General features: G+C 45.5%; 1 protein-coding gene across 1 annotated transcript in view; it reads left to right on the top strand.

Moving 5' to 3' along the window:
• The first annotated feature begins 400 nt into the window (after nucleotides 1-400).
• Nucleotides 401-22,433, top strand: part of MOCS1 (molybdenum cofactor synthesis 1) — a 366,833-nt gene continuing 344,800 nt past the window's right edge. Inside the window, exon 1 of the mRNA XM_074398013.1 lies at nucleotides 401-717. The gene's annotated coding sequence lies outside the window, so the exon portion shown is untranslated. The remainder of the gene's footprint in view (nucleotides 718-22,433) is intronic.

Here is a 22,433-nt window from a genome sequence, read left to right as displayed (position 1 = left end):
GCTCACAGATCCCTGAATGGTCAGACGAGCAGAGTCGGCTTTCTGCTGCCTGTCTGAGATTCCCCTCCCAAAGCCCATTGCCTAATTGGAAAGGGCCATTTCAACATCTTAGCAGAAAATGGAGTTTTTCTTTCCTTGATGCTGTGATTTGACTGGGAGTTAGCAAAGCATCAGTAGAATCCTAAACGTCTACTTAAAAAAATCAAGCCTTCATCTCAGCCTGGCGTGGGGTTCCTGCTCTCCCTTTGCAGGAGGAAGATAAAACGCTTTCATGCGTGTCCTCCCGCCTGTGAATGCAGGCTGGTTAAACATTTCTGGTAATGGCTTAGCTATGCCAAGGATTTTATCTTTTCCCAGGAACAGTTCCTGCCTTAAAAGGGCTTCCACAGGGAAGAGCCATAACACATATGCAGAACTCAGGCTGAGGAAGTCTTTAGGGAGGAGAGAGTATCTCAGAGGGCCAGGTGCAGTCACAGGATGGGCCTGCGTGCCTGGTGCTATGCTGGGCTCATTGCGTACAACGTCTTATTTAATTCTCACTAAATGGCAAGCTGGGATGGTGCAGTAAGACACGAGGGTTATTTTTATTTTTTGTAGTTGAAAAACCTGGAGCCCAGAAAGGTGAAGTAAGAGACCCGAGGTCAAGCCCGGAACATGAAGCAGAGCTGCAATGTCTACTCAAGAATGTCTGACATCTCTGCTTCTTACTCTGCCAGGGTAAGCATGGAGATCTTTCCACCTCTGTCATTGCCTTTTACCCTGTTACCAACTTTTGTAAGGCCCAGGCCTCATGGGGTCTCCACTCTGGGGTAGACCCATGACTGGTGGCACAGCTTGGTTGTATGGCTTACTTAGGAAGACCTCAAAGCATGGCATATACTAAGTCTGAATATGGGCACAAAATCAGGGCAGAGCTCTCAAAGTACATTGCAGGGTAAAAAAAGGGAATAGGGAGTATTTAGACAGCTTTAGAAGGAGGAAGTGGATAAACCATGGTGCTGCCTGGGGAGCCAAGAGCTGCAGGTTCACATCCCAGTCATGTTATTTAGTCACTGTGGCATGACCTTGGAAAAGTCTCCTCATTTTTAATTTGAGACAGAGTCTTGCTCTGTCACCCAGGGTGGAGTGCAATGATGTGATCTTGGCTCACTACAACCTCCGCCTCCCAGGTTTAAGTGATTCTCCTGCCTCACCCTTCTAAGTAACTAGAATTACAAGTGCCTGCCATCACGCCTGGCTCAGTTTTCTAATTTTAGTAGAGATGGGGTTTTGCCATGTTGGCCAGGCTGGTCTTGAACTCCTGACCTCAGGTGATCTATCGGCTTTGGCCTCCCAGAGTGCTGGGATTACAAGTGTGAGCCACCACACCCAGCAGTTTCCTCATTTTTAAGTTGAGAGAATGTGCTCTAGCTCTTCTTTGGTTCCTTTTAGTCCTGAATCCGCAAGTCTATCAGGGCTGCTGCATTCAGTTGCACGGGTTGTACACTGCGCAACTCCAGGTAGGTGCTGCTCACAGACTGCTGCTGCAGGGGCCCTAGATTCTATAAAGAGGGATATAGATGGAAGAGATGGGAAGCAAGGACCTGAGAGGGCAGCAAAGCGGGGAGGGGGGCTCCAAGCAGAGAGAAAAATGGCCTGTAACCACTCTTTTCTCCTATCAAGAAGTAGATGAGTCTTTATACTGTACAAAGGAGTGGAGGTAGGCCTGTGAGGTTGGTCACTAATCATGCATCTGATCAAGCCCAGTTTGATTAGCTCTGATTTTAGAGAGATAGACTTGGTCCAGTCGGGGAGGAAGCAAAGCCAAAACACAGCTGAGATAGTGCTCACGGACACTCCCTCAGAGGGCCATAAAAACAGTGCAGAAACTAACCGTGGTGAGATACCCGCAGAAGCAGCTCTGCTCATGAGAACCCTGAGGCCCCCTCGCTCTGCCCCACCTCATCCCCCACCCCCTAGTTCACCTGTCAGTGTGATGGTCTCTCCGTAGGGTTTGTTCCCCTCTCTCTTATCACTGCCTGCTATGTGTTGAATAGATCTGCATGGTTGTTGTCCTGTGAAAGCCTCACAATGAACCATGAATTCAAAATCATTTAATTGGCCTTTGAGTCATTGTGAAACCTCTCAGCCCTGGTCAGAAGTAATACAACTAAGCTGACGTGAACCTGGCATGACATGGGAGTAGGTTTGCTATAAAAGTGATTCCAGCCCTCTCTTCTGCCTTTTCCCTCTTTCTTTGACCTTCTGCCATGGGATGATGCAGCAAGAATATCCTCACAAGGTGCTCCCTGGCTCTTAGAATTCCCAGCTCCAAAACTATGAGCCAAATACATCTCTGTTTATTATAAATTACCCAGTCTCAAGTACTCTGTTAGAGGAGCAGAAAACAGACTAAGACAGAGCATTGGTACTGAGAATTGGGGCTGTTTCTATAACAAATGTCTGTAAATGTGAAAGCAGCTTTGGAACTGGATAATGAGCAGAAGCTGAAAGAATTTGGAGAAGCGGGTTAGAAAAAGGCTAGATTGCTGCGAATCGACCATAAAGGATGATTCTGGTGTGGCTGCAGAAAAAGAAAAGAGCTCAGGAAAGTCAGAATCATCTTAGAGATGACTTAAGTGGCTATAATCAGAATGTTCGTAGAAACATGGGCAGTAAAGGCCATTCTGATGAGGTTTAAGATGGAAAAGAGGAATATCTTATTGGAAACCAATATAAAGGCCATCCTTGTTATGAGGCGTCAGCAAACTTAGCTGAATTCTATCCATGTCCAATGACTTTATCAAAGGCAGAATTTCAGAGTGATGAGCTAGAATAACTAGAAGAAGAAGTTTCTGAGCAAAATATTGAAGGATCTGCATGGTTACTTCTAAATGCACATGGTAAGATGCAAGAGAAGCAAAATGATTTAAAGACAGAATTTTAAGTAAAAGGAAAGCAGAGCAGAAAGAGTTCGAAGATCCAAAGCCTGGCCACTTACAGTGAAAAGGCATATTTAGGAGAACAAGCCAAGGGTGTGGCCAAGTGACCATTTGCTAAAGCAATTAAGATGGATAGAAGGGAGCCCAGTACTATTCATCAGGGCAACGAGAAAAAGACCCCTAAGGCATATCAGAGATCTCTGAAGCTTTCCCTCTCATCACAGGCCCAGAGCAGGACCATAAGGGCCAGAATTTCAGAGAGGCATCTATCTGCAGGACTTCAGCATTTGCTGCCCTGCACTGACTTGGGGCTTTGTTCCCCAAATTCCAGCATAGTGACCCTTGGCCACCTTAGCCATGGCTTAAGCAGACCCAAGTGCACCTTGACTTGCCAACTCTGGAAGGTATAAACCATAAATCTTGGCATTGTCTGTGTGGTGCTGACACTATAGGCATGCAGAATTCACCAGCTGGAGCCATGGCAGCCTCCATCTGGATTTCGAAGGATGTCATGAACAGCCTGGAGGCCCAGGCAGAGACCTGTTGCAGGGATAGAGCTACTTTGGAGAGCCCCAACTTGGGCAATGCCTAGTGAAGCCATGGGAGTGGGGTAGCACCCAAAACCCTAGGACTGTAGTACCTTTCTTCTTGCCTGTTTCTCCCTTTTAGAATGGGAAGGCCTATCCTATGCCTGTTTCACCACTGTATTTAGATGCAGATAACTTGTTTAATTTCATAGACTGATAGGTAGAGAAAATTTTGCCTCGGAAGGAATCATGCCTTGATCTCGTCTATATCTGACTTAGATGAGATTTTGGACTTTTGACTTTTGAGTTGATACTATAACAAGTTAAGAGTTTTAGGGCTACTAAGATGAAATGAATGTATTTTACATGTGAAAAAGACATTAATTTGGGGGGGCCATGGGGTGAAATACTAAGGTTTGAATGTGTCCCCTAGAAAGGCATGTGTTGGAAACTTAATTCTCAATGTAACAGAGTTGGGAGGTAGAGCTTTAAGAGGTGATTAGGTCATGAAGGCTCTGCCCTCATAATGGATTAATTTTATTGTGAGAGTGGATTTGTTAGAAGAGCAAGTTCAGCCCTCTCTTGCTAACCTGCCACTCTCTTTTCCTCTCTTGCACATGATGAAACAGCAAGAACATTCTCACCATATATGACCCCTCACTCCTGGACTTCCTAGCCTCGAGAATTATGAACCAAATACATTTCTATTTGTTATCAATAACTCAGCCTCAGATATTGTTAGAGCAGTAGAACACAGACTGAGAAAGGCTATGTTTCCCTCCACAGACGGAAGGCTCCTTGTCGTCAGATGCTGTGTCTATATTCTGTGTTAATTTGTTTGATAATTGCTGAGGACCTACTAAGTGCCAGCACTGCTCTAGGCTCAGAATACTATGTTGAAAAGACAAACAAAATCCCTGGTCTCATGAAGCTTACAATTTAGTTGTGGGAAATGACAATAAACAACAAATCATTTTAAGTTACAATAAGTACTAAGAAGCAAATAAAAGCAGTGTAACTGTCATGGTAGGAGTGGGGTGTTTCAATCAATCAAGGTTGATTTAGCCAGAGCCTGGGGGTGCACCTGGGAACAATACAAGTCACAGATGAATCTACGGCTGTTTTTTCCGGAAACATTTTTTTTTCAGGAGGCTTAATATTTATATACTTTATTAAAGGGGGAAAGGAATGTCAGGAGGTGTGGTAAGTGAAAGAATGGTTGATCTAATGTTGTCTTTGTTCTGTACCTGCAAAGATAAACAGTATCACTGTGAAATCTAACAGACTTTAGTTTTAGGAGCTACACTTAGATTGCAGCCCTAAAGTTGTAATTGACATGTTCTTGTCTCCTAGGAGCATAGGCAACTTGAAACATTTCAAAAGCATCTGGAGATACTAGAGGACTTTTGCCTTTCTGTGAGGATCTGATGGGTAACACTTTGACACAAGGTTGTGGAGTGACAGCTATTCATTCCGGGAAAAGATGGCAGTGTTGGGTCACTCCAGGCTTAACTTCTTCTTTGGCACAATGAGTTTGGGGGTCCTGATATTTTTAAATTTTCTCTTACTGGGTGTATGTGTCTATTTCAACTGGCATGGTTTGGGCAGCGTCTCTGAACAGGGGCTTCTTTTTTTTCTTGAGATAGAGGCTTGCTCTATTGCCCAGGCTGGAGTGCAGTGGCACAATCTGTGCTCACCGCAACCTCTGCTTCCTGGATTCAAGCAATTCTCCTGCCTCAGCCTCCCGAGTAGCTGAGACTATAGGCTCATGCCACCACACCCAGTTTATTTTTTGAGTTTTTAGTGGAGGTGGGGTTTTACCATGTTGACCAGGCTAGTCTCAAACTCCTGGCCTCAAGTGATCTGCACACCTTGGTCTCCGAAAGTGCTGGGATTAGAGGCATGAGCCACCATGCCCAGCCAGAGGCTTCTGAGATGAAATCTGAATGATGAAAATGAGCCAGCTATGGGAGGAAGATCTGGGTAAAAAGCAATTCTTTCAATCAGAACTGACTGCAATTGTGAAGACCCCGAGATAGGAGAGAGGAAAAGAAAGGTCAGTGTGTCTGGACCTACTGTGTGAAGAGGGTAAGACAAAGATGAAGTGAGAAATGTTGGGTTGGGCAATGTGGAGATTATGCAGGGCCTTGTTGGTCACTAGGAATAGAAGCTTGCAGAGAACAGGCTGGGACTCCCATCCTAGGGGATCTCCCTGAACCCCTGAACTTTCTATGGTTTCTCTCTAATATTCTGATGGATATCTGAACATCTGAATGTAAGGATATTGCCCCTGTCTCATGTTCCTCTGCCCACGACACAGAGCTCCGTTGACCCCAAGCAATAATGGAGGAAGTATCCTGCCCATTCCCTCCCTGCAGCTGCCTCTGGGTGCAGACTCGCTGACAACACTCCCTACCCTTTCCCAGCTTCGTTATTGTGGTCTTGGTCCCCAGAGCTCAGCCACTCACTGCCTGCCCTTTAGCACAATGTTAGTAAAGCCAGAGAGGGAAAGACCTCCTTAATCCCAAGTCTGGATTTACAAATAGTGTGCCTGCAAAGCATGCAGCCTGGCAGACTCAGAAGAGGTGGGCCACCTTCAGCCTGTCTTCCAGACCTGGCAGTCATCACTGGAAGTCCCAGTGTTTCTTCCATGCCCCTACAGCTCAGACAACCTAGAGCAAATGTCAGTGAAGAACTGTCCTTGTCACATCCCCCACAAATGCGCTGTTAAAAGGCCAGGTTGGAAAGTCACAAGGACCCATTGTTGAAGTCTGGCAAGTTACTTAACTTTTCCTCAGTTTCCCCATCTGTAAGACAGAGATAATAGTATACTGTATACTTTTCAGGGTTGAAATCAGATCATAACTACTTGGCTCCATATGTTAAAAGGGGTAAAAAGGATTATACTTACCATGTGCTGGACACAGTGCTTCATGATATCTCATTTAAGCATCATAGCTATCCTAGCCCAAGGAGGAAGGTGCATTAGAATGCTCATTTCTCAAATGAAGATCCTAAGGTACAGAGAGGCTACACAGATCTTCAGGTAGCAGTTCTCACCCGAGGCTGGTAGTATCTCCCTAGGGGACATGTTAAAATATGGGTGTGAGCTTTTGGGTTGTCATGCTGGCTGGAACCACTGGGGTTGGAAGAGGGGGCAGGAGGGATTCCTAGTAAATGTGCCCCTATGGCAATGTATGGTTCTTATAATGTGTTGAACAGTCCTACTCAGAAAAGACTAATCAGCCCTGTTTTGAGAAACACTAATTACAGCACAATCCCACATTAACAGATAAGGAACGGAGTCCCAGATAAAGTGATGAGTCCAGATTCACTTGGTGCCTCGGGGCAGAGGTAGGACAAGAACCAAGCCCCTTTCTTAACCACCAACCTTTACCATGTGGGGTCCAAGCCAGATTTTGGACCAGGCCAGCTGGCAGTAGTGGGTTAGTGCTTCCTCTCAAAAATCCAGTGGGAATGGCCCTGTGATTTCCCCTTCCCAGCCTGAGGAAAACTTGCCGCCCACCGCCCCCCCCCGCAACCCCCATCCTCTAGCTAGAAAGATGTTCTCAGTTATCTTTGATTGGGTTCTCAGATTTCCATCGCCCAAAGCCAATTTCCACAAAGGGAAGGTGTCAATAATTATATTTCTCCTCTTCATACCCTGTAATTAATAATTGTGATTAATCTGGCATACTTAGTGAAATATCGCGGGGGCCTAACTGGCTGGCATGCCTTTCTTGTTTTGATTGACACAATCCTGTTCTTCGAGGTTCTGCAGCCAACTGCGGTGAACTCAGCGGGCCCTGTCAAATGCTTCCGCTTGGCAATTTGCATGACATTTTGGGAGGCAGAGCTGAGCAAAGGGGTGGGGGAGCTGGGCCTTATGCATTGGGGCAGAGGGGATGAGATTAGGGGTCCCCTGGATCCTGGGCAAGGTGTTGGAATAGATCTGTTTCACCCTTGACTTGCGCTGATCAAGACAGAGCACCTCAGGGTTTATTTCAGTTCCAGAGTCAAGGTAGCCCTGCCCTCTCCTTTCACAATGGATGTGAGAGGGTTTAAGGGAAGGTAGCCCGGTTCCCTCCTCTGGTTTTTTTCCTCATTGGGTGAGAAAACACCATTGTAACTCTAGCCTCTGTCTATTCATCTCTCAGGCCACAGGTGGGTACTGCAGCATCCAACCCCTAGGGGATCTGGGTTGGGGAATGTCAGATTGTAAGGGAGGGAAAACAATCTTTTCTCTATACATTAGCAAACCTAAATCGTTTGCTAATTGGGACTCTGCAAATTAAACTGATGAAAGATTAGCAAGAGGGAAACAAATTTATTTTAGGCCATGCTTGTATTGCTCTAAAGAAATACCTGAGACTAGGTAATTGATAAAGATACTTAATTGGCTCATGGTTCTACAGGCTGTGCAGGAAGCATAGTGTATCTCTTTTGTGGAGACCTCAAGAAACTTTCAATCACGGTGGAAGGCCAAGGGCAAGCAGGCATGTCACGAGGAGAAAGAGCAAGAGAGAGAGTGAGGGAGGAGGTGCCATACACTTTTAAATGACCAGATCTCTTGAGAACTCAAGAGAGCTCACTTATCACCAAAGGGATGGCCACATGATTCAAACACTTGCCACCAGGATGCACCTCCAAGATTGGGGATTACATTTCAACATGAGATTTGGGTGGGGACAAATGTCCAAACTATGTCATTTCTTAATGCATGCATTGTGCATACACATGGGAGAAACTTGGTGATGACTACCTCAAAGGGGTGTTTAAAACTTTGACTTGCATTGCACCTTAGCAAAGAACAACAGTTCTGTAGAGAACTGACAAGACAAAGGAAAATTCCTTTGAGCTTCTAGGGGAGGCAAATTGAGGGAAGATAAATACATGGGGAAAGAAACTGTCGATAAGAGCTCGTTAGTAAGTTTGTCTGGGTGTACTCTTTCTCAGTACCATCTCCTCTCTGGGGATAACGTTGTTATCTTCTTCCTGATATAAGAAACATTTGTGTGTATGCATGTGTGTGCCTGTTTTGGGGGGTGGGGGTTGGGACATCTTTCCAAGGGAATTTATGTTCTGTTGTTATGCAGTAGGTGTAGCAGGGGGAGTCCAGAGAGCTTGTCCTGTGTCTGCTTTTTCTCTATTGCATTCTGCTCAAAATAATCCTCATATACCTGCATGGCATATTTTGGAGTGGCATACTCTGAATTCCTTCAAGATAAATCCCCCATCCTCAAGTTTCTTCCTGAGATTTCCTTGCCAATTCTAAATGCATGTCTGAAATTTTACCACTGTAGGTTCATTTCTTTGGGACCTAGCAGTGGTGGTAGTAGTGAGTCCCCATTTTCTGAATTTTCTAATTGCATGAGTTAGGATCCTTTTTATTGTAAGTAACAGGACACTTAGCTTGGTCCTAGGTGGCATAGCTTCATGATTGAAAAGTTTAGGCCGGGCGCGGTGGCTCAAGCCTGTAATCCCAGCACTTTGGGAGGCCGAGGTGGGTGGATCACAAGGTCGAGAGATCGAGACCATCCCGGTCAACATGGTGAAACCCCGTCTCTACTAAAAATACAAAAAATTAGCTGGGCATGGTGGCGCGTGCCTATAATCCCAGCTACTGAGGAGGCTGAGGCAGGAGAATTGCCTGAACCCAGGAGGCAGAGGTTGTGGTGAGCCGAGATCGCGCCATTGCACTCCAGCCTGGGTAACAAGAGCGAAACTCCGTCTCAAAAAAAAAAAAAAAAAAAAAGAAAAGAAAAGTTTAGAGAGATTCTGACTTCAGGCATGGTTTGATCCAGGGGTTCCCAGTATCAGAAGGGCTCTGGCTCCATTTCTCTTTGAGTTCCTTGGCTTGGCTCTACTCCTAGGCCAGTTTTCTCTTCTGGCCACCATCCCCTTCCCCACCACCAGAGTGACTACAACATTATCTGGACACATATAGCTTATCTCTGAGATGCTCCTGCAGAACAAGAGGAAGTGTCTCTGGTGAAGACCCCAGCAAACATCTCACAACTCACTGACCTAGATTGAATTATGTGTTCCCCTCACTTAATTCCCCAGTAAATCTCTATGGTTCAAGTAGGATATGCTGACTCCCTCAATCCTCTCCGGGCCCACCCAGGGTCCAGCTTAAAGTCATCACACCCAAACCACAAGGGAGACAAAGGAGGAGGAGCAGTGACCCAAAGGAAAGTCTGGGTACTGTTGTTAAGGAGAGCAGGGAAAAATAGGTCAGGAAACCACCACCGAATGTCCACATGTCCACTGAAAATCAGTTACCCCAGGGCAGTATCATCATGTTCATTACATAGCTTGAGAGTTGGCAAACTATGGCTCTTGGGCCAAAGCATGTGATTTTGTAGGTGATTTTCTCTGAGCACAGCTAGGATCATTTTTTTGCACATTGTCTATGGCTGCTTTCACACTGCAACAGCAGAGTTGAGAAGTCGTAACAGAGACCTTATAGCCTAGACATGTAAAGTGTTTGCTTGCTAGCCCTTTAGAGAAAGAGTTTGCTGGCCCCTGATGGAATGGCAGAGTTAGAAGGAGAATCAGACATTATCTAGTCCTGTACCTTTCTTGGCACAGTCAGAACTATCCATGGAAATTTAGATCCTGGTCCCAGAGGGAGAGCATGACTTGCTGCTGAGACTGAATGGGGGTTAGAACTCTCTGTTTTGTTTTGTTTCATTTTTTTGCTTTTTTTTTTTTCCATGAGCCAACATCTAAGCTGTGAAAGGCACCCAGAGCAGTTGAAAACCTAGATTGAGGTGGGGGAAGTGGCCGAGGGTGTCTGGGAGAGGTGAATGGAGGTTCACAGGGCACCAAAAGCGGCTCTCACCTTTCCCACCTTCCCCAGAGGCAGCTGGGCATCGAGCAGGCCGTGGTGGGGTGTCCAGCTGAGCCTCTGAGGCTAGGAAGGTAGTCAGTACATTCCTCACCTTCAGGACCTTATCTCCCAGGAGAGAGACAGCCTCTGCTCAGTCCTGACCCTCAGTAGATCTGTAGCCAGATCCCAGCCCCTGCCCTCTGTTAGCTCCACAGTGTGTGCCTTGGAAGAAGGAGCAGAGTTTCATTTTTATGACCTCATATCACAAGCTTCCAGCTGTGTGTGTGGATGAGTCCAAGGGCTATGGTCTTTCTGTGGTTCCATTACTTAGATGTAGGATTCCATGCAACTGAAATCCATGGACAAGCAGGATTCCTCAGTAATAGCACTGGCTAACATGTATAGAGCACCTACTCGTGCCAAGTGCTATTCTAGGCCCTTACCTAGATTCATTTACTCCCAAAGGGATGGCCCACATCACCCTATGAGGCAGATATGAACATAAGCCCAATTTACAGAGGATAAAATGAAAGCTAGTGGTGAAGGAACTTGTCCCAGGTCCCACGGCTTGTGTCAGTTGAGGCCTCTGGAAAGTAGATGCTAAGATATATTGAAGTTTATTGTAAGTATTCCTATGAAAAATATAAAAGGAGGAGGGAGTAGAAATGGAGAGGGAAAACCTTCGGGCTAGGATGTAGACCTGAAACCTGGGTAAGGAAAAGGAACTGCGGGAGCCTCAGACCACCGTGCAGCTCAGACAGTCTCAGCCAGCGTGGTCTCAGACAGTCTCAGCCAGGCACTCTGGAGCAGAGACTGCCTGTTAGAGGGCCTGCTGTCGGGCAGGCGTGGCTAGGCCCTAGCGCTCTCACTGGGCTCTGTCACTGGCTGGGACTGATAGGAATTGGCTTTGGCTTCAGAGTCAAGGTGGACCCTGAAGGTGCTGGTGTTGGAGACTGTCAGCTAACTGCCCCCCTCTTAGCAGCTGGGTAGCAAATTCCTTCTTGAAAGGGAATCTGAGAAGCCTGCCTTCATGGCCACCTCATAGCTAGCTAATTAACCAAGATCCAAACTCCAGCAGTCTGCTTCACCCCTTGGTGGACAGTTGGGGCTCTATCAGGAGCACTGAGCCAGTGCTAGCACAGGGTGTCCTGGATCTGCCACTACCAGCGACTGTGCATCTTTGGGCAAGTCACTCCATTCCTCGATTCATTCATTGAAACACTGAGCATTTGCTGGATGTCAAGTCCTGTGATTAATAAAATGCAGGCCATGGCTTCCTAGAGCCCTTCACATGGAGATCGAGGACTACAATGGCCCACAGCAATGCTGAACAGTATAATAGGGGGAGCGCTGGAGGGCCCTTGGGTCATGTTGAAGTACAAAGATATGCGGGCCATCATGGGCCTCAACTTCATCTGAAACAGGGAGTGGTTGGACTCAAGGAACTCTGAGGCCCCTTTCAAATCTATAAAATCTATTTCAGGTCAAATCTTGGGAATCACAGGGTCTGCTCCCACAGGAGCAGATGTAGTAAAGATGGGAGAACCCAACCAGATCTGTGCAAGGCCAGACACAGGCACCGCTGCCCCATCCTACTTCCTGCCCAGGTGGTCTGCTCTATTTCTGAGTTGTCTCTTCAGTGAGGGCTCAGCAAATGACTGGCTTCAGGCTCCTGGGATTTGAACACAATGCCTTTGCTGCTTTAGACCCCAGGGCGGGTCCTCCATCTTTGCCTTTATTCAAACACAGCTGGGCTAGGAGTCCAGGCTGAGAGCCAGGCCAGCCAGGCAGGAACCATCAGTTAAACAGTAGACATACATCAACTGACCGATGAGTCCTAGTGAAATCAGCATACTCATTTATAAAGCCAATCATCCAGAATTTTCTGAGTCCTTTTCCTCACCCAGCCATGCCCAGACACATGACCTTGAAGAGGTCTGTTATCTTGCTACAAATTATTGCCAGGAAAATCTATGGCCAATTAAACAAGCAAATGTTCCTCTTGCTCTTTTTATGTTTGTTCTCTTAAGCTCTGGCCTGACCTGCAGGAGAAGATGCTGGACTCTGTCCTGCTCTCTTCATCAGACTAAACATCTCCCCCCACAGCACAGACTCCAGAGCTTGCTTATTAAATCAGCAAAACCCAAAAGCTCCCAAGCAAGATAAACTCCTGATGATACACTAATAGCAATTACTCTAGAGAATTTCAATCGGTGCAAATCACCAGGGAAATGTCAGCAGCAGCAAGCATCCTGGCTAAAACAACCCAGTAGTTAATTTACCAGTTTATTGTTCAGAAACTAAAAAGTGAATGCAGCGGGGCTCCCATGGCCAATGAAAAAGCATTCAAAGTGGAAAACCTTTTCTTTGCTTAGCCAGAGAAAGTCCCAGAAAAATATCCTTGGTATATAGATTCTTCTCTCCTTCTCCAGACTTTATTTATTTATTTATTTATTTATTTATTTATTTATTTATTTATTTATTTTAAGAGAAGGTCTCACTCTGTTGCCAGGCTGCCAACCAACATGTAGCCTGAAGGTCCTGGGCTCAAATAATCCTCCTGCCTCAGCCTCTCGGGTACCTTGGGATTACAGTCATATGCCACTGTGCCCAGCTAAGTTTTTAAAGTTTTTTGTAGAGACAGGGTCTCATAATTATTCCCAGGCTGGTATCAACCTCCTGGGCTCAAGTGATCTTCTGGCCTTGGCCTCTCCAAGTTCTGGGACTACAGACATGAACCACCGCACCTGGCTTCCAGATGTTTTTGACTAGCGTAAAGGAATATATATTAGGTTGGTGCAAACATAATTGCGGTTTTTGACATTGAAAGTAATGGAAAAACCCGCAATTACATTTGCACCAACCTAATAGAAAGAGCAGGGGGAAAGGGCATGATTTTTTCCCCCTAAAGTTAGCCACCCACTCACCTCTGCCTCGACTTTTCTGATAGGACAGACAGGCTACACTACCTACTCCTCCCCGAGCCCCATCTCTCCAGCATGTTTCTCTATTCTTTCTGTCCCTGCTTGTCTTATTCTCTCTCACCTGCTCATTTTTCCATCCTGCTTTCTCCTTCCCTTGTCTTTCTCCTCCCTTTCCTCAAGTGGGTCCTCTGTGACTTTGCTCTTCAATCCATCTGTCTTACTACCCTGATATTAGGAATTTCTTCCTACACGCCTTCCTCCAGCATCTCAGTCATATTTTCCAGTCTGACCTCAAAAGTTCTGCCCTCTCTCTGGTGATCCCGGTTTGGTCCTAGTGAATGGTCAGTCCTGCCCAGCAGACAAATCCACAGCAGTTCACAGCTGCTTCCAGCCCATATAGTAGCTCCGGGTAAATTAGAACAAACTGCCCCTTTCTTGGGGCAGATGCCATTTCCATGCCAGGCACACAACGTGGAGGACATCAGCCACATTCACCCCCTTGGCCAGGTACCTTTGTGTACAGACAGGACAGGCAGGACCTAGTATTTTCTGGGGATGGGAACTCAGACAGGACTATTCTGTTGTAGGCTGTATGGGCTCCTCCACAGCTACAGAGGCAAGGCCCAGGGTGACCATTGTCCAAGATTAATGGGCATAGATTTCCCTGGAGATCTTACCTAATACGCAGATTCCTGTCCCAGCCCCCAGGGAATCTGCTCCCGCAGGTTTGGTCTGGGGGCCCTGAATTAAGTTCCCAGGTGATTCTGATGCAAACCACACTTTGAGAGTCCCTGGTTCCCGAGAACAGTGACCTAGAATTTATTTGGATTTGTATACCCCCAAATTGAGTACATTAATTTATAAGTTTTATACATATACTACTGAGAGCTAGGATATTAAGTGCTAGAAGTAAAACATTTCAATAAAGAAAAATAAATATAATGGAAATTATTTTCTTCCTGCCTCTAAAACTCTGCTTTTAGCTTGCAGGGTCCATGCTCTCCAATTTGGAGGCCAGGGCCACAGAGGCTGAGAAAAGAGCTTTAGCCATTGAGAACATGAAGTCATCACCCCACTTGGGGCCCTTTTCCTTACCTGCTCCTACCCTCTACCTTCCTGGTCCCAATCAGCAATACTGATGCTCAGGTCAGGGCCCAGCCTCTTATGATCAAGGTGAGACCTCCAGGCTTTCCTCCTGTCCACTATGAATTGCCTACGATTTCATTTCCTTTCTAGGCTTGCAGAGGGCTATGATGGGCCCCTTCTGGTTTTCAGGTGGACCCTGACTGCAGATGCTGCACCCCTGTGTTCCATGATTTGCTTTTGGCTATAGGAGTGTTTGGACGTTTCTCTCTGTAATGTTCAGCCATAGCCAAGGCTGTGAATCAGGCCCATGTTGATTTAGTGGTGTAGAGTATTTCTGGAGGCATGCTTCCTCACCTGTAAAATGAGAGGGTTGGACTGATTGACTGCTAAGGCCCTGTCCAGCTCCAAGAAGCAAGGCTTCTATAAACCCTGCCGGCACCATTCGTGAGTGGAAAAGTATTAGTTCTTGGAAAAGACCAGGACAAGGGGGAAAAGCTGATTAGTAAGTTCAGTCTTTCTACCAATTCTTTTTGTTCCAGGGAAAGACCTGAGTCACCAGTCCCCAGAGAAAGGGCAGTACGACTTTCGCCTCAACCCTTCAAAGCAGGATCCATAGTCACTGATCTGGGTCCTAGTCCAGAACCAATCTACTTAGAGCAAATGGTTCTGAGCAATTACTTGTTTTTTGTTTTTCTGTTTTTTTTTTAACTCAGTGGCTTTTTCCAGAAAGACAGGAGTGGCCTGCATGATCACTGTGGCGCCTACTTCTCTGTCTTCTTACATGTGTGGATATGAAGGCTCAGATGGGTTAAGTAGTCTGTCTAAGGGTCATGCAGCTTGCAAGTGGCAGAGCCAGGATTCAAGCTTTGTTCTGGCTGACTCTAAGTGCATACTGGCTCCAAATGACACCATGGATGTTGTCTAAAATTTTTTTGTTTTTTCAAAATGAAGGTCATGAATAAATTTTAATTCTTTGGTGGGGCAGGATAGGGCATAAAAGACTAGAAAGTTTTTAGGAAACTTTAGCTTCAGGTGTGTGTGTGTGTGTGTGTGTGTGTGTGTCCTGGGTCGTTGTTTACCAGTGTGCTAGTCAGGGTTCCAAGAGGAAAAAGAAGGCACACTTAAATTCAGACAAGTTGAGCAGGGTTTATAGAAAGAATACTTACAAATGAGAGAAAGAGGGAAACCACCATGCAGGACCCAGAGACTGGCAGCAGGGGAGATGTTAGCACCCCCAGGGCAGAAGGATCTTGGGGAGGGAGTACTTTCCGGACCCAAAAAGGGAATCCTATGGAAAAGGCCACTGTATTCCTCCATTTTCATGCTGCTGATAAAGACAAACACAAGACAGGATAATTTATAAAGAAAAAGAGGTTTAACGGACTTACAGTTCCACATGGCTGGGGAGGGCTCACAATCATCGTGGAAGATGAAAGGCACATCTTGCAGGCAGGAGAGAAAATGTGAACCAAGCAAAAGGGGTTTTTCCTTATCAAACCACCAGATCTCATGAGACTTAGTCACTACCACAAGAATGGAGCGGGGGACACCACCCCCGTGATTCAATGGTCTCCCATAATGTATGGGAATTACAGGAGCTCCAATTCAAAATGAGATTTGGGTGGGAACATGACCAAACCATATCAACCACCTTGGGAGAAACAGTGGTTCTGTTGCGGGATAGTCTGCTACCTCAAATGAGTAAGAAACAAGTGAGGGGAACGAACACCCCAGCCTCACTCTCCTCCTTCCTTTTCATCTCCTGCTGGAGCTCACCTTTGGAGGACTCTCCCAGAAGCTGGAAGGTAAAACAGCTACCATCTTACAGCTCCTGGGGCAGAGGGTAGTATGCCCCGATGAGCAGAGACACAAGTTCTGGCACAGGAGATGCACACTGTATCTCTTACCAGAGATTACAGTGAAACACGCTTGAAAGCCATTGTCCATTAAGAGACCTTGGTGTCATTTGGAGCCAGTATGCACTTAGAGTCAGCCAGAACAAAGCTCGAATCCTCGCTCTGCCACTTGCAAGCTGCATGACCCTTAGACAGACTACTTAACCCATCTGAGCCTTCACATCCACACATGTAAGAAGACAGAGAATAATGTTGGCTGTGTAGGCTTATCCTGAGGGTTAGAGAGAATCATTGAGAAATGGCTGCCAAATGGGGGTGTTCATTTTGGACAGCATTAATCCTGTGTTCTAGGTGTCATGACAGGAATTATTCACCAAGGACAGGCAGCCCCTTTAGCATGGGGCTGAGGACTTTGAGAAGTTTCTGTTTCTTATTTTTATTTTATTATTTTATTAAACTTTTTTAGAGACAAGATCTTGCTGTGTTGCCCAGAATGGGGTGCAGTGGTGCAATCATAGTTTGCTGCAGCCTCTATCTCTTGGGCTTAAGTGATCCTCCCACTTTAGCCTCCCAAGTGGCTGGAACTACAGGCACACAGCACGATGACTGGCTAATTTTTTAAATTTTTACTTTTCAAGTGATGAGATCTCTCTGCGTACCCAAGCTGATCTCAAACTCCTGGTTTCAAGGGATTATCTTACCTCAGCCTCCTGAGTAGCTGGGATTATAGGCACGAGCTACTGTCCCCAGCCTGCAGGCAATCATTGATGGAATGATTTATAAATTTTAAGGTGTTTATTGCTCTGGAGAAAGCACAGTTCATTGCCAGCAGAATTCACTAAGAGTCTGAGTGGTAAGCAGGATTGAAGCCCAAGAAAGGAATCAGGGTGGGAGTTGCTTGTCTCAGAAGCCTGAGATAAGTGTGCATTTTCCATTTAATTCCCATGTACTGTGGCAACTACTGAAAGCCAGGGGCCTGTTCTGGCTGCGAGGGAAGGCAGGCAGCTTCCTGTGTGCCTGCAGCCATGGTTCCTCAGGCTGAACCCATATTCCCCCCTGGGCCCTGTTCCAGGAGCCCTGGCCCTTACTCTCTTATCTGCAATCCCAGGCTGAATTCATGGCAGAACGTCACTTTCTTTCTTTAACAAACACTGGGTTTCCCTTTGTTCTAACAAATCAAGCCAGACTGTTGAGGCTTGTATAAATGGGCCACATCTTACTGAAGCCTCAGTTTCCTCATCTGGAAATTAGGATGGTAACTCCAGCCTTAGGGATGGCTGCAAGTGTAGACATAATGTGTGTGAGGAGCCTGGGCTGAATCAGTAAGTGGTGACTTCTGGTCTGGCCGGCCCCGAGTGCGTCTTCCTCGGGAAACAGCTGTAGCTGTCCTCCCGTGCAGATGGAGTTCTTCATCTGTGAGCAAGTCAGACTGATTTGTATGGATCCTCCCTCTGCGTTTAAAAGCTGTTGATGCCCCTGACGGCTACCTGTGGCTCTGCTCAAAGACACTGATAATTATGCCTGATGCTCAGCCTCGGAGAAGGCAATAGAAGAAGACGGCTCTGCTAGAGCCCTCAGCCCTGTGCTCATTTACGTGATAATCAAGGGCTTTGCTCACATTCTAGCCACATGCGCTCATGCACACACACGCTCACACACACGCAGGGAGGCTGCAGCTTAGGCTTATCATTGGGACTTTGGTAACCCATGAGGGGATCAAAAAAGCATGCCAGAAGCGGTGACTTGAAAGAAATGATAGTGTAGTAGCTCAGAGGCCATCCTCCATGCAATTCAGTGACAATACCAGGTGTTGGCTGAGGTGGGGTTCTAGAACCGAATTTCTCAGCTGGGCTCTAATCCAAGCTTCACCACGTTCCAGCTGGGTACCCTCCAGCAAGATATTTAGCCTTTCCATGCTTTGGTTTCTTTAATTGAAAATGGGATAAAAATATGTTGTGATGAAGATGTCACGAGCCAGTACATGTCGGGAGCTAGAAGAAAGGCAGGAGTATAGTAAGCATGGATGCGAGCTATGATTGCCTCTTCATCCCCATCTCCAGGACATCTGCCCTCGCCTTCATCTTTATCATCTCCCTGAAGTGGAGTTATACAGTGAGTAGAGCTCTAACTAGGGAAGAAGGAATTAACATTCATTCATTATAATTTCCCCTATGTATCATTCTCAACAGGATTTGAAATAAGTTATAGACATCCTTATATTCCATCAATATAAATAGAACAAAGTCCATGAGAAAATTTGAGTGGTAGGAAAATGAGGGCAAGGTACAAAATCCCTCTCATGGAGGTCCTGTAGAATTTCTGGAGGTGGCCGTTATTTTTGTCTCTGAGTTTCATAAAAATGTGATCGGTTGCAAAATTCGCTGACAAATGTATGTCAGTTGCAAAATGGATGAACCTCACAAACAGGAGACTGAATGAAAGAAGGCAGAAACAAAAGAGAACATGCAGTACCATTCCGTTTATATAAAGTGCAAACATGGGCAGCACTAATCTATGCTGTTAGAAGTCCAGGTAATTGCCACCCTGGCAATAGTGGAAAGACTGGGAAGAGAGCAGGGGAGGCTCCTGGGGGTGTCAGCAATGTTCTCTTTCTTGGTCTGGGTGTGGATGACATGGACATATTTAGTTTATGATAATTCATCAAGCTTTACGTTTATGATGTATGTGTATATATGCATAGACATATGTAGGTAAATGTATACATATGTATTTCATGAAAAATTTAAAAAGCAGTTTCTTGGTAGGAGCGTGGGTTTTTAGTACATTGAAGTATATAAGTAACACTTACCGTTGTTGACAGAGGTAACTACAGTGCTAATCTCTATTGACTGCATATTCTGCATTGGGTACTCTGCTAACCACTACATGCATTTCCATCACAGCCATTCTGTGAGGTAGTGGGGTACCCTACTTTTACAGATGGGGCAGCCGAGGCTTAGTGAACTTACATGACTTCTAGGCACTCCTAAATCTCTTCCTGATTTATGTATGCCTGCCCTCTACCCCAAAACCCCCACCCACAAGCACAGAATCTGGCATACAACTGATGCTCAATAAATGCTTGAGGGAGGGAGGGAGGGAGGGAGGAGAGCATGTCACTGTATTGTCACCAGTCACCCCATCTTGACATCCTGAAATCATTTTTGTCTCCTCTCTAATTCCTGTTGCACTTATAGGCAGCACCAAATGGCACTTAATTGCTTTCTGTTGCTAGGTCTAAAACGTTCTGTCAGTCAGGCCTCTGCCTCCAAGCAGCACAATTGTTTGGCATGGCTGAAGAATGAATAGATACACTGCTATTCCTAATGGGAGAAGAGCCTGGGTGGGAGGCAGAGGAGGGGAAGTAGTCATCCAAGGTGATGGAGGGTTGTAGTGGTGGGGGCAGTGGATTCCTGTGCCAGACCCTCTCCCATCTGCCCAGATTCGTAGTTTTAACCCAGCTTCTGGAGAGAAAAGTGAGAACATGCTTCCAAAATGAACACACCCCCTTTCCTCTTCCAACCTCAGGGACTTGGTTCTGTTCCTGTCCTTTTCTGTGCCCTTTCCCAAATATTGGATTCTTTGTTTGAATTAAGGTCAGCAAGTAGCCCAATTCGTGACCAGTTTACTACTAAATCCTTATTTTTACCCTCCCTGCACAAAAGTCTGTTTCTTCCAGGAAGACTTTAATGGATATCAATAAAGCTCCAGGTGGAGCCCTGGGGAGACTCGTCACCCTCTTAACAGTCTCAGAAGATCTTTGCATCTCCCTCTAGAATTGTCTAGGCCATGGCTTTCCAGCCCCTTGGGAGGGCTGTGTCTTTCTGCCACTGCTTGTGTTACACTGAATCAACATTCAATGAATAATGAATTATAATAATAATAACTTGAGGAAATTTATGCACTAGCATCAACTAGGTCCAAAACATAAAGGGAAAGCTCACTGTAAATTATGCCCTGGGACTGGTGAGTGAACAAGTCATCTTTCCCCAGAGACCTCCAAATCAACTCATTTCAATTAATAAATCCCACTTTCTTCTGTGTCTGAATAACAAGCTGATTTATGTGTTTTAGAATTGGCAAAAATATCTAAGTAAAAGAACAGAGCAATTACAGTTCCTTCTTTATACAGAGAATTTTTTTAAATTGTGTTTTATGTTTTGGGGGTACATGTGAAGAACATGCAGGCCTGTTGCATAGGTACACACATGGCAGTGTGGTTTGCTGCCTTTCTCCCCATCACCTGTATCTGGCATTTCTCCCCACGTTATCCCTCCCCAACTCCCCACCCCCCATTGTCCCTCGCCCAGCTCCCCCCACTAGGCCTCAATGTGTGATGCTCTCCTCCCTACACAGAGAGATTTTTGAGACACTTTTTAAGCTTCCTAACTCTTATTTTGGGTGAAAGAAAAGGAGAAATAATGAATTTAACCTGATGAATGCATTTCTTTTAAATCTACATGCTACCAAAAAACCAAATTGGCTGAACTTTTTTACTTCTGAGTAGTTTCTTTTGTCTTTTCTGGGTATGGGCCTGAAGCCCTGATACAGACTACTCTTTCTTGGAAAAATTCTTGCTCAGTTCAATACTAGAAAATGTGGGTTTGTTCTGACAGATTCTTCAGAAACCGCTTGTACTCAGGGCTGAATTCTTAAATATTTAATAAAATGCAGGGTATAGCACTGGCCAGTTGGAATGACTGTGACCTGCAGGCCTCTGCTGTGTCAGTGCTAACTCTGTAGTTTCTGAATGTTAGTGTGATCAGTGTGGAGGAGATCTTGTAAGAGATGCATGATGGGGAACTTAGTGGGCTCAAGGTAGCACCTCTGCCAATGGGGATGAAAGTGTCTTAATACGTCAGCAGTACAGATAACTGGCCTTCTTCTATCAGTGCTCTGAACAGCTAGGAGTGGAAATACTGTTTTAATCTGTTTCTTGTGGGTCATTTCTATTCTCTTCTCTCTAACCTTGTTCTCATCAGACTATCTGTAATCTGTTTTTTAGGCCCACCCCAGGTCATATAGTTATAGTACAACGTAATTCCGATGCTAACTACTCAGAGTTAGTGCAGACTCCACAGGTTAAGGGAATAGTTATCTTCAAGATTGCCCTCACTTTAGACACTAGTTGCAAGCTCCAAGGTTCTCCCAGGTGTCCACACATCTAACTAGCTACAAAGTCAGTAGTGTCCATGGCTCTTTCAGGTTCAATAACTCAGTAGAATAACTCACGTAACTCAGGAAAGCACTTTATTTAAAATTAATTTTATTATAAAAGATACAACTCAAAACTAGGCAAAAGAAGTACTATGTACACTGCTCAGGTGATTGGTGCACTACGATCTCAGAAATCACCACAAAAGAACTTATGCATGTGATCAAAAACCACCTGTACCCTGAAAACTATTAAAATGAAAATCATTTGCATTGTAACGACAGCAACAAAAGAATTGTCCCAAAGAAGAGATGCATAGGAAGAGGTGTGCGAGGGTCCCTTATGTGCGCCTTCCATGTCCTCAGGTCACCCTCCTGGAAGATCCACCAGCCAGGATGTTCCCCTGAGCCTCTGTGTCCAGAGTTTTTGGGTTTTCATTTCATAAGCATGATTGACTGAAGCATAGCCCATGTGACCGCACTCAATCTCCAGCTCCCCTCCTCTCCTAGGAGGCTGGGTAGATACACTAAGCCTTCCAGAGGATTCTGATGTGCATCAAGTTGAAGAAACACAGCCCCAGCACATAGAAAGTCCTCAACAAATGTTTGTTGAGAGAATGAATGACTCCTGTAAGGAAAATCCTCTTTATCCAATTTGTGGAAACAGGTTCTTAGTGTGCTCTTTCTTAAATAGGATCTGTTTCTATATTGAAGATTTGGTGCTTTTAGCCAAAGAAGAATTTATCTTTTAGCCTTTGAGCTCCAGCTTGAGAGATCTGAGTTCACCATAATTAACCCAACACAATCTGCTGGAAGTGCAGTGAAAGGCATCTTTGTGCTCACTTGTCAGAGTATCTAGGTATTCAAAGAAATAGAATGCCCTATATTTTCCCATGATACCTGCCCTTCTTTCCTTTCCTTGGGGAGTTCCAATCAGCAATATTATGATACATTATTTCTCAGGGTCTTTTAGCCTAGGCACTATGAACATTTGTGACTGAATAATTCTTTGCAGTGGGGGCTGTCCTGTGAATTGTAGAATGGTTAGTAGCACCCCTGGCCTCTCTCCTCTAGATGCTGGTAGAACCCCCTCTCTATTTGTGACCATGAAAAATGTCTCCAGACATTTA

This window comes from Saimiri boliviensis, chromosome 4, assembly GCF_048565385.1.
Source record: "Saimiri boliviensis isolate mSaiBol1 chromosome 4, mSaiBol1.pri, whole genome shotgun sequence".
In the NCBI taxonomy this organism is placed as follows: Eukaryota; Metazoa; Chordata; class Mammalia; order Primates; family Cebidae; genus Saimiri; species Saimiri boliviensis.
This window is presented reverse-complemented; position numbering and strand designations above follow the sequence as displayed.